Source organism: Petaurus breviceps, unplaced genomic scaffold (assembly GCF_028583685.1).
Source record: "Petaurus breviceps papuanus isolate PSGF00001 unplaced genomic scaffold, PetGlider_PUasm1.0 351204, whole genome shotgun sequence".
NCBI lineage: Eukaryota > Metazoa > Chordata > Mammalia > Diprotodontia > Petauridae > Petaurus > Petaurus breviceps.
In genome coordinates, this window is record NW_027186254.1 from 23,488 (window position 1) to 33,074 (window position 9,587).

Consider the following 9,587-nt stretch of genomic DNA (forward strand, 5'->3'; position numbering starts at 1 on the left):
AAAATTTGGACATTTTTATCACTCATGTTTTGTAGGTGAGGAAACTGAGGCCCTCAATGAAATGAACTCAAGTTCGTTCAGTAAATACATGTCAAGTGGAATTTGAACCCATTTTCTGCTAAGTCTTTGCATTTATGCTTATACTGCAGTCATCATTTAATTGAAATCCTTCAATACTCAAAGTGAAGCAGAAGAGTGAATTTGGTGGTTAGTGTTCCTTCCTGTTATCCTAAAGACCATATTGTTTTCCTTTGGTAGCAGGGAGGGAAGTGGCTAATTTTGGTATAAGGACAGCTTTTAAATACATTAGGATTCTTCATCTGGGAATAATTAGTTTCCAAACATAAGTAAAGTACATTCATTTGTTCAACCATAGAACACAAAAAGGTCAAAAGTTCCCCATCCCTGGATCACAATTGAATCTACCCCAGAGTTACATCAAGTTTAAGCACAGCACTTAATACCCAAATGGAGGTCTTTTCTTCATCTTGACATGAGGCAAGTTCTCAGCAATCTTAGTTCCTGGGGAGACAAGGCTTAGCAAGGCCACAAGATACATTGCCAGTCCCTTCATTAATTCATCCTCTGTCTGTAGAACAGTCCTAGAACCCCTGAAAACATTAGCAAAACCCTCTCCTAGGATTTCTGTAAACATACAACAAGAAAATCCTTCTTCAGGGCTTCTGAACCAACAGAAAGGTTCCCAGACCCCTGCAACAACAGCACTGTCCTTCACCAGTGGACAGTATTCACTCTGTCTGCAGGACAGTCTCCAGACCCCTGCAACAACAGCACTGTCCTTCACCAGTGGGCAGTATTCACTCTCTGTCTGCAGGACAGTCTCAGGGCTTCTTAACCAAAAGCCAGGTTCCAGGATTTCTTCAACAACAGGACTGTCTTTCACCAGTGTACAAATCTGGCAAAAGAACATCAAAACAGACAGGCAAAGTACAAGCAAAACAACCATGTCTCCTCAGTCCTTGGCAGCTCAGGGGGCAGGTCTCAAAAGTCCAGGGTAATTCAAAGCGGCCACCAGCAATTCTCTTAGTTCCTCTCTCTCCACGAGGTGCTGCTTCCAAAAAAGTTCTTCCCTCTCTCTCTTGTCTCTCCAAATCTTCGTCACCATCTCCTCCCAGTTCAGGACTCTCTTTTCACATCAACAAGTCCATCCCACAGGTGGGATTAAGAAGCTCTGGGTTTTAACACAATCAGTTTGAAAACCAAGCCAATACAGGGGGAATCTTTAAATGCCATTACTATCACAGCCCCTCAGTCACTTGACCCCTGGGCTTTTTGCCACAGTAGGACTCTGCCACCAGACAGGGGAGCTTTCGTCCCAAACACTGGGGTTTTCTCAGCTGCTGGAGGTATTAGACGGGTGCCCTCTCTGAGGCCTCCGTGGACTCTAGGAAGCTGTGATGCCCCAGAGACCTCCACCCTAGACTGCAATCCAGATCCAAGCAGGTTAAAGCAAGAACGATTACCCCTCAGACTGGAGCTTGATCCCCCTACACTCTGCAGGGCAGGGGCTGAAGCCGCCACTGCTGGCTGGCTGTGTCAGTGTCTCAGAAGCTTCTGGCCCCGGGGGCAAAAGCCACACACTCCCACTTACTGGGTCCCAAAGTCCAGACTGCACTCACCTCTCACTTTGTCCTTCACATCTATGTGTTGATAAATCTGGAAAGGGCCATCTGGAGTCCCTCAGGTTGGCGCCTAGTCAGGCAAGACATTTTAAGTTATCTCTCCTGGATCTATTTTCCAGGTCAGTGGTTTTCCCAATGAGATATTTTACATTGCCTTCTATTTTTTCATTTGTTTGGATCTGTTTAATAGTATCTTGATTTCTCATAAAGTCACTAACTTCCATTTGCTCCAGTCTAATTCTGAAGGAATGATTCTCTTCAGTGAGCTTTTGAGATTCTTTTTCCATCTGGCAAATTTGGCTTTTGAAGGCATTCTTCTCCTCATTGCCTTTTTGAGCCTCTTTTTCCGTTTGAGTTAGTCTATTTTTTAAGTTGTGATTTTCTTCAGTCAGGCTGTTGACTCTCATTTCATAATTTTCTTGCATTGTTCTCATTTGTCTTCTCAATTTTTCCTCCCCTTCTCTTATTTGGTTTTCAAAATCCTTCTTAAGGTCCTCTATGGCCTGTAACCAGCTCATGTTTTTCTTGGAAGCTTTTGGTGCAGGAGTTCTGGCTTTGCTGCCTTCCTTCTGTTCCATGCTTTGATACTTTTTGTCCCTAGAATAGGAGTGTAAAGTTGGGTTGCTCTGCTTGCTTTGCTTCTTTCATTTGCTCATGTTGCCACTTAATTACTTGACTTTGGGGCTTTTTGCCACAGTAGGACTCTGCTACCTGACAGAGGATCTTTGTCCTAATTGCTGGGGTTTTCTCAGCTGCCAAAGGTATTAGTTGGGTGCCCACTCTGAAACCTCCGAACTACGTTATGGAGAATGTGTTTTGCATCATTTCTTATCAATTAGATAACTTTGTTATTGGGTTTTCAGAGATGAGAGCTTGCAGATTTCTGATGAAAATTTGCTGTTTCTACCTAATTACATTTATGTGCTTAAAGAATTGCAGCTTTGTGTAAATTATTTGCTTCAATTTTCTAAATAAGTGAATCCACCAAAATCATTTGTTGAGCATATATATGGTCACATTTTCCCAGTCATGTCTTTCTGGATGGCTACTTCTAAGGATTTAAAGAAGAACAAATCACCTTGAATACAATTTACCTAAGAGAAGACAAAGCAGTTAAATGCCCTTTCTTACCCAGGGCTTAATCTGTACAAATGCATCTCTGTCTTTTAAGATAGTAATAAAGTCATTGTGAGGAATGAGGAAATTTAGGTAGCCTACAATGTCCCTGAGAGAGAGAGATTTAAAGAATGTTTGAAAATATTTTAATTTCTTAATGAACAACTCTAAAATCTTCAGCAAATCCAGAGAAACTGCACTATGAAGGATCAATATAAACTTAATTTTTGTTCACATCATAATCTGCATGGTTATATTCAAGAGATCATACCTGATTTGGCATATTTTCTTTTTCGGTGTAGTCATAAAAAGATTGTAATCTCTTTTCTTTAAATTTCAATCCCAAGGGGCAGCCAGGTAGCACAGTGAGTAAGAGCACCGGCTCCAGTGTTGGGATGACCTGGGGATCGAATCCTGGGCTCAGACACTTAACACCCACCCAGAAACACCTGGCTGTGTAACCTTGAGCAAGTTACTCAACCCCAATTGCTTAGGGGCAGCCAGGTGGCTCAGTGAGTAAGAGCACCGGCTCCAGTGTCAGGATGACCTGGATGAAATCCGGGCTCAGATACTCAGCACCACACCCAGAAATAACTGGCCCTGTAACCTTGAGCAAGTTACTTAACCCCGATTGCTTTAAAAAACAAACTAATAAATAAATAAATTTCAAACCCAAGAAAGATTACTTTTGGGTTTTTTTTTTTCATATTTGTGATCTTTATCTTGTCTTCTAATTTGGCCAGAACAAGGGAAAGGGGAAGGAAAGTAAATTGAGAGTAAAATTCGATAATGGTAAACTGAAGCGAGTTTCTCTGAGCAAGAAAACATTTTATTAATAGGGCTTTCACTCATTTTTACAAGGTTATAACAAAGAACAGAAGGAACAATGTATGTGACATCATAGGACTGAGGACAACATGACTGGCTACTCAGCTGAGGCATGGGGGATAATATGATTGGTTGAAAATTGGGAATAAGAGCTATCAACAGACCCCTACTTCTATCCTACAACTAAGAAGTGTTCATTGAGGGGTGGCTAGGTGGCACAGCGAGTAAGAACGCTGGCCCTGGAGTCGGGAGGACCCGGACTCCGGAGGACCCATGATCGGTTCCAGCCTCAGATACTTAACACCTACACAAAAAAAAACTGGCCGTGTAACATTGGGCAAGTTACTTAACCCCAGTTGCTTTTAAAAAAAAAAAAAGTGTTCATTTTTTGAGTCTGTTTGCCAATTCAAAAGATTCTGGGCCAGACTTCTTGGGGAAACAAACTAAACATACTTGAGGGATAGCTTGGTGTGGTGTAAAGATACTTAACCAGTCTCCCTGGTTTGCAATTCATATTTGCCAAGGAAAAGATTTCCTTGAGGCAAGAATATAACAGTGATTAGCAAGAGAACTGGATTTCTAAAATTAACTCATTACAAGACCAGATGAATCTCTGAACTAAGTTCAGAAACAAAGAACCACGACTTAGGCAATTACAGGACAAATGGGATAAATAAGAAATTATATAGTCATTTTAATCGTCTTGGAAACAAGCATTTATTAAATACTTATTATATGCCAGATATTAAGTGATTTGAGTCCATATCTTATGAAGATCAATTAATTTAGCCTGGAGAAGAGATGACTCACATGTAACAAGATATTCAAATGTCTTAAAGGCTGTCACATGAAGAGGACTTAAACTTTTTCTGGTGTGACCCCAGAGACCAGAACCAGAAACAATTGGTAGAACTTGCAAAGAGGCAAGTTTTGGCTTCTCTCTCATTGTAATTCTTTAAAGGGAAAATAGATGACCATTTGTCAGGTATGTTACGTTATATCTATGATTTGGATGGGATCATTTCTGAGTTTCCATTATAAGTCTCAAATTCTGTGGCTCGTTGGCCCACTGATGGAATATAATAAATGTTGATAACTAACCACGTATTTGAGTTATTTCTTTCATTGTTATAAACTGCTATATTTTTTTATTTACATTTTTTTCTTTTTTTATGATTTTATTACAGCTCCATATGGACATCTTAGAAGTTTCAGTGCCTTCGTTTTCACCAATATCCAAAGACTTGGAAACATCTGACAGGTCAAAATCTCTACCTATATCAGAGACTTTAGCTGATGTGAAGTATGTCTCCTTTAAAGTACACTTTAGATTATAAATCTAGTGGTATGGTGCTAGACTAGATCATCCAAAGGTTGTGTTTCATTTTTAAAATATGGAGGTAACAAGGTTATTCTATAACGTTTCCAAATAAAATTATTTTTAAAAATTATAAGTAATTAAAAAGAAAATTGTAGAAAGTAACACTATAATTAGGAATAGAAATATAATTTAATATATCATGATATCATACATTTAATTTTCCTTTAAAAAGGTGTAAAGATTTTTTAGCATTTCAGGCGTCTTTAAAAATGTCAGTTAAGTGGTGTTGCGGAATTCTTCAGACTGGAGATCCTAATATTGAGGTTTGGGGTTTAGGGCTGCTCAGGACCCCAAAATACCAACATGCCAGGTCCTTCCAAATGAATTCAACTCAAGCCTTTTCTCAGCCAAAGTAAAAAGAAGTTTATTAAAGATTCACCATAATGGGTAGACTCTTAAGTAGTCTAAGTATTTGTGACACTTGTAATGACAAATGGGTCAGAATAATCTGATATAGACTTGAGCCTGAGCTAGATTGAATCTTAGTACTTTCATGGAGGCAGGATGGATCTTATATACAGAAAGACTGTGGGAGGGGTCTAGGAGTGATCTAGAGGAAGGTCTTGAGGAGGAGTTTAAGGAGGATCTTGAGATCATACTCCAGGAATGGGATTGAGGGTGGGAAATCGCTGAAGATGACTGACCATGGAGGACTAGGCTAGTTTAAGGGTAACAGATTTGGGTATAGATATTTTGATAGGATCAAGGGTGGGAGGCAGGTGGACAATGGAGGGCTAGGCTAAGTTAAGAGATTTGGGCCTAGGATAATGAAGGGCTTATAGCCTCAGGCAAATGCCTCATTTAGTGGGAAGATTTAAGGGGGTTCCCAGAGCCTGCACCCCCTCACGAAGATCTTCCTGGAGAGTAATTCTTCCCACTTTGATCAATTTGACTAGAGGTCAATAAACCTAGATGTAAGTTTAAAAGATAAAATGTTGAATTAGCATCAGCCTTGGCCAGGTGGCCATCTCCTCTTCATAATAAAGGGAAATACATATATAGGTTTTACCCAACATTAAGGCCATGTTAATGGCTGTAAAAGGAGCCTATCTCGTGTGGCTACTCATCCATTTTCCTTATTTGGGAGCTTGAGTAATAGAGACAGGATAGTAGATGATTTGGGGGCTGGGGAAGGTGAATGACCACCTTGGGAGCATAATTTGCTAACTTTTACCTCTTGGGAGTTGCCAAAGTTCAGGTTTATTCTGGTGTGGCTGTTTATCTGTTGTTAACCCCCTCTGACCTTAGCCTAAAAGTCTCTTGTTAATCCCATAAGAATATCTAGATGAAATGGTGGAAACCTCCTTGAATCAGTGGATTTATCCTGTTGTTGAATAAAATAACAACAGAGGGTCTATTTATATTATCTGGTAGCTCCCTTTCTTTGATCCTTAGTGTGATTTTTAATGTGGTGAAAGTCTTCCTTCCAGACTCTAAGCACAGATTTTATCCATCTCTTCCACAGTGGGATCTAGTTTGTGATCTAAGTCAAAAGATTCATTAATAATCTAAAACTATTTTGCCTTTCAGTGATGGAAAAACAATTCTTGATGCTGCTTTAGAAGTGCAAATGTGTGATAATCTGTTGTAAGTAATTTATTAAATCAGTGCTTCTTTATTAAAGGAAAAAAAAGATTTCCCCCCCCCCCCGTAACAAATGAGCAACATTAATACAGATAAGAAATTGATGACTTAACAGTGAATATATATATTTGCCTTTTTGCAGGGCAACTGGGGTTAAGTAACTTGCCCAGTTTTTTGTGTGGGTGTTAAGTGTCTGAGGCCGGAACCAAACTCCAGACTCTGGGGCTAGCACTTTACTCACTGCACCACCTAGCCGCCCCTACAGTAAATATTTTTTGACCAAGTAAGTTGGTAGTCACATGTAGTGTTTGAGTAATTATTTTACAGGCCTGGTTATCAGGGGCAAATATATTCTCCTATATCATTGCCACTTGCTGAGTGATAATGAATTTTGTAGCCAGTCTGCCAGCTCATTGCAAAATAAATATATCCATTTCAGGCCCATTATTATATGATTTCATTTTAATCTGAATTTTAATCATTTAATTTTTTTAAATGTGAAAACATCATTGATAATATAAAAATCTAAAGCATTTAAACTGTGATTTGTTAAAAGGATGTCTTTTTTCCAAAGATAGAATTCAGTTGTCAAACAAGGTGGTCCATTCATATGCTACTCAGTTATAGAAAATGTAATATTTTAATTTTTAATGTATTCTGCCTGCTAAGTAGGACATTTATCCCACTCCTTAGTTATGTTTGGCCCATTAGTATAGGGTTTCTCAAATTTCCCTGATTGCTAGTTTTGCTGCAATTTAGGAAAAGGATTGAGACAGTTTGCCACCCTTAATCCCCTGCCAGCCAGCCAAGAGCCACTCTGTTAAAGGCATGAACCAATACTGGCTGTTTCTCCTATCTTCCAAGCCATTGTCTGTCCTACAATAGTAGACTTTGTTAAAGAATGTAGCTTCTAAGCCAGATTTGGAACTTCCCTTTTGTTCTTATCTTCTCCCTTTCCATCCCTCTATTTCCCTTCATCTCTTTGTTTCTTTTTCTCTGTTTCTCTCCTTTTTCTCTGTCTTTCTCTGATGTTTCTCTGTACTTAACTCCATCAGACCTTCTTGGTGTGGGACCTGAGTTCTCCTGTCAATGTCATCAGAATATGTGGAGGGGATGGGGTCTCCAAGATAGAATCAGTAGGCTTGTCATGTGGTTGAATAAAATCCCATCTGAGTGTTTATTTATACAACTCCATAATTCCCTTTCTTTGACATGGCATTCTTTGGACCTATTAGTCTGCCAGTGCTCCTGTCTGTCTTCTGGGTGCCCGCTGAATGCTTGATCAGAATAGTAGTCAGCCCCTTTGTGGACATCCAGGGACTGATTCGCAGATCATGTTATTCCTTTAAAAATAGTTTTGTATGGGGCAGCTAGGTGGCACAGTGAATAGAGCACTGGCCCTGGAGTCAGGAGGACCTGAGTTTAAATCTGGCCTTAGATACTTAACACAAAAAAGTATTTCTTTGAAAATGTGACATTGGGTGAAACATTACAGGAGAATTTAATTCCATAGGAATGATGTTTGGGCAGGGTCACTGGGCCTCAATTTTTGCTCTTACGATTGCTCTCCATCTCATTTGTATCTTCAGTGATTAGGAAAAACATCACAATTGGGATTCATAAGAGTAATGATTTTTAAAATGAATCCATTCCTTTATTGAATCAACATAGTATTATTAATAATAGCTCACTTATAACACTTTATAATTTAAAAGTTATTTTGTAAAGTGAGATGATTTGATTAAATGAAACAATATAATTCAAACATTTATGAATGTATTGTCAATAAATATTTTTAAGCACCTAATATGTGGCAGACTAGGCACAGTGTTAAGTTCTGGGTATGCAAAAAGAGGCAGAAGATAGGCTGTGCTCACAGGGAACTCAGAAATGTAATGGGAAAGATTATATACAAGCAAATATATACAAAAGAAGCTATGAGCAGAATAAACAGGAAGTAATTAACAAAGGGAAGGCTCTAGCATTAAGAGAGGTTGGGAGTGCCTTCCTGTAGAAGGTAGAATTTCAGTTGAGACTTAGAGAAAGCCAAGGAAGGCAGTAGGTGTAGAAGAAGAGAGAACATTCTAGAAAGGAGGGACAATTAGAGAAAATGCCCAGAGCCAAGAGATGAAGTGTCTTGTTTATGGAACAACAAAGCGGCCAGTGTTAATGGATGTATGAGTGGTGTAGAGTAAGGTATAAGAAAGACTGGAATGGTCAGATGGAGCTACTTTAGAGCACTGGAGTTGAGTGAGTGGGTTTGGGACATGTGACATGATTAGATCTGCTCTTTAGGAAAATCATTTTGGTGGCCAGATGAAGGATGAATTGGAGTGGGATTGACTTGAGTCAGGTAGATCAAAGAGCTAGTTATTGTAACAGTCCAGGTGTGAGGTGATGAGGCCCTGAGCCAGGGTGGAGGACAGTGTCAGAAGAGTTAAGGGAGCATATTCAAAAGAGGTTATAATGGTGAAATTGAAAGACCTTGGCAACAAATTGGATATGGAGGATATGGAGAGAAGGTAAAGAACTGAAGATAACTTGTAGGTTGTGGGCCTGAGGGACTGGGAAGATGCTATTCTCTATAGTAACAAGAAAGGTAAGAGGCAGATAGGGTTTAGGGAGAAATACGAGTTTGGTTTTGGACATGTTTAGTTTAAGAAGTCAACTCGACATCCAGTTAAAGATGTCTGAGAGGCAGATTGGAGATCAGCAGAGATTTTGCGACAGGTCAGGTAGAGTGTACAACAATTTGATACAGTAACTCTGTGAGACAGTGAGATCCCCCCCAGCCTCCCCCCCTTTTTTTTGCTCTTTTTTGGAGGGGGGAAGGCAGGGCCATTGGGGTTAAGTGACTTGCCCAAGGTCACACAGCTAGTTTTTTGTGTTAAGTGTCTGAGGCTGGATTTGAACTCAGGTCCTCCTGACTCCAGGGCCAGTGCGCTATTCACTGTGCTACCTAGGTGCCCCCTATGATCCCTATTTTGTTTTTTTTTTTTTTACAAATAAAGAAGATTAAGCTAGGGGAGGTAAAC

The 9,587-nt window shown here is 39.6% G+C and overlaps 1 long non-coding RNA gene across 1 annotated transcript in view; it reads left to right on the plus strand.

The window, feature by feature from the left end:
* Positions 1-9,568, plus strand: part of LOC138168112 (uncharacterized) — a 29,731-nt gene extending 20,163 nt beyond the window's left edge. The window contains exons 2-4 of the long non-coding RNA XR_011170035.1: positions 4,775-4,890; positions 6,499-6,555; positions 6,695-9,568. This is a non-coding gene — a long non-coding RNA (uncharacterized lncRNA). The remainder of the gene's footprint in view (positions 1-4,774; positions 4,891-6,498; positions 6,556-6,694) is intronic.
* The last annotated feature ends 19 nt before the right edge of the window (positions 9,569-9,587 follow it).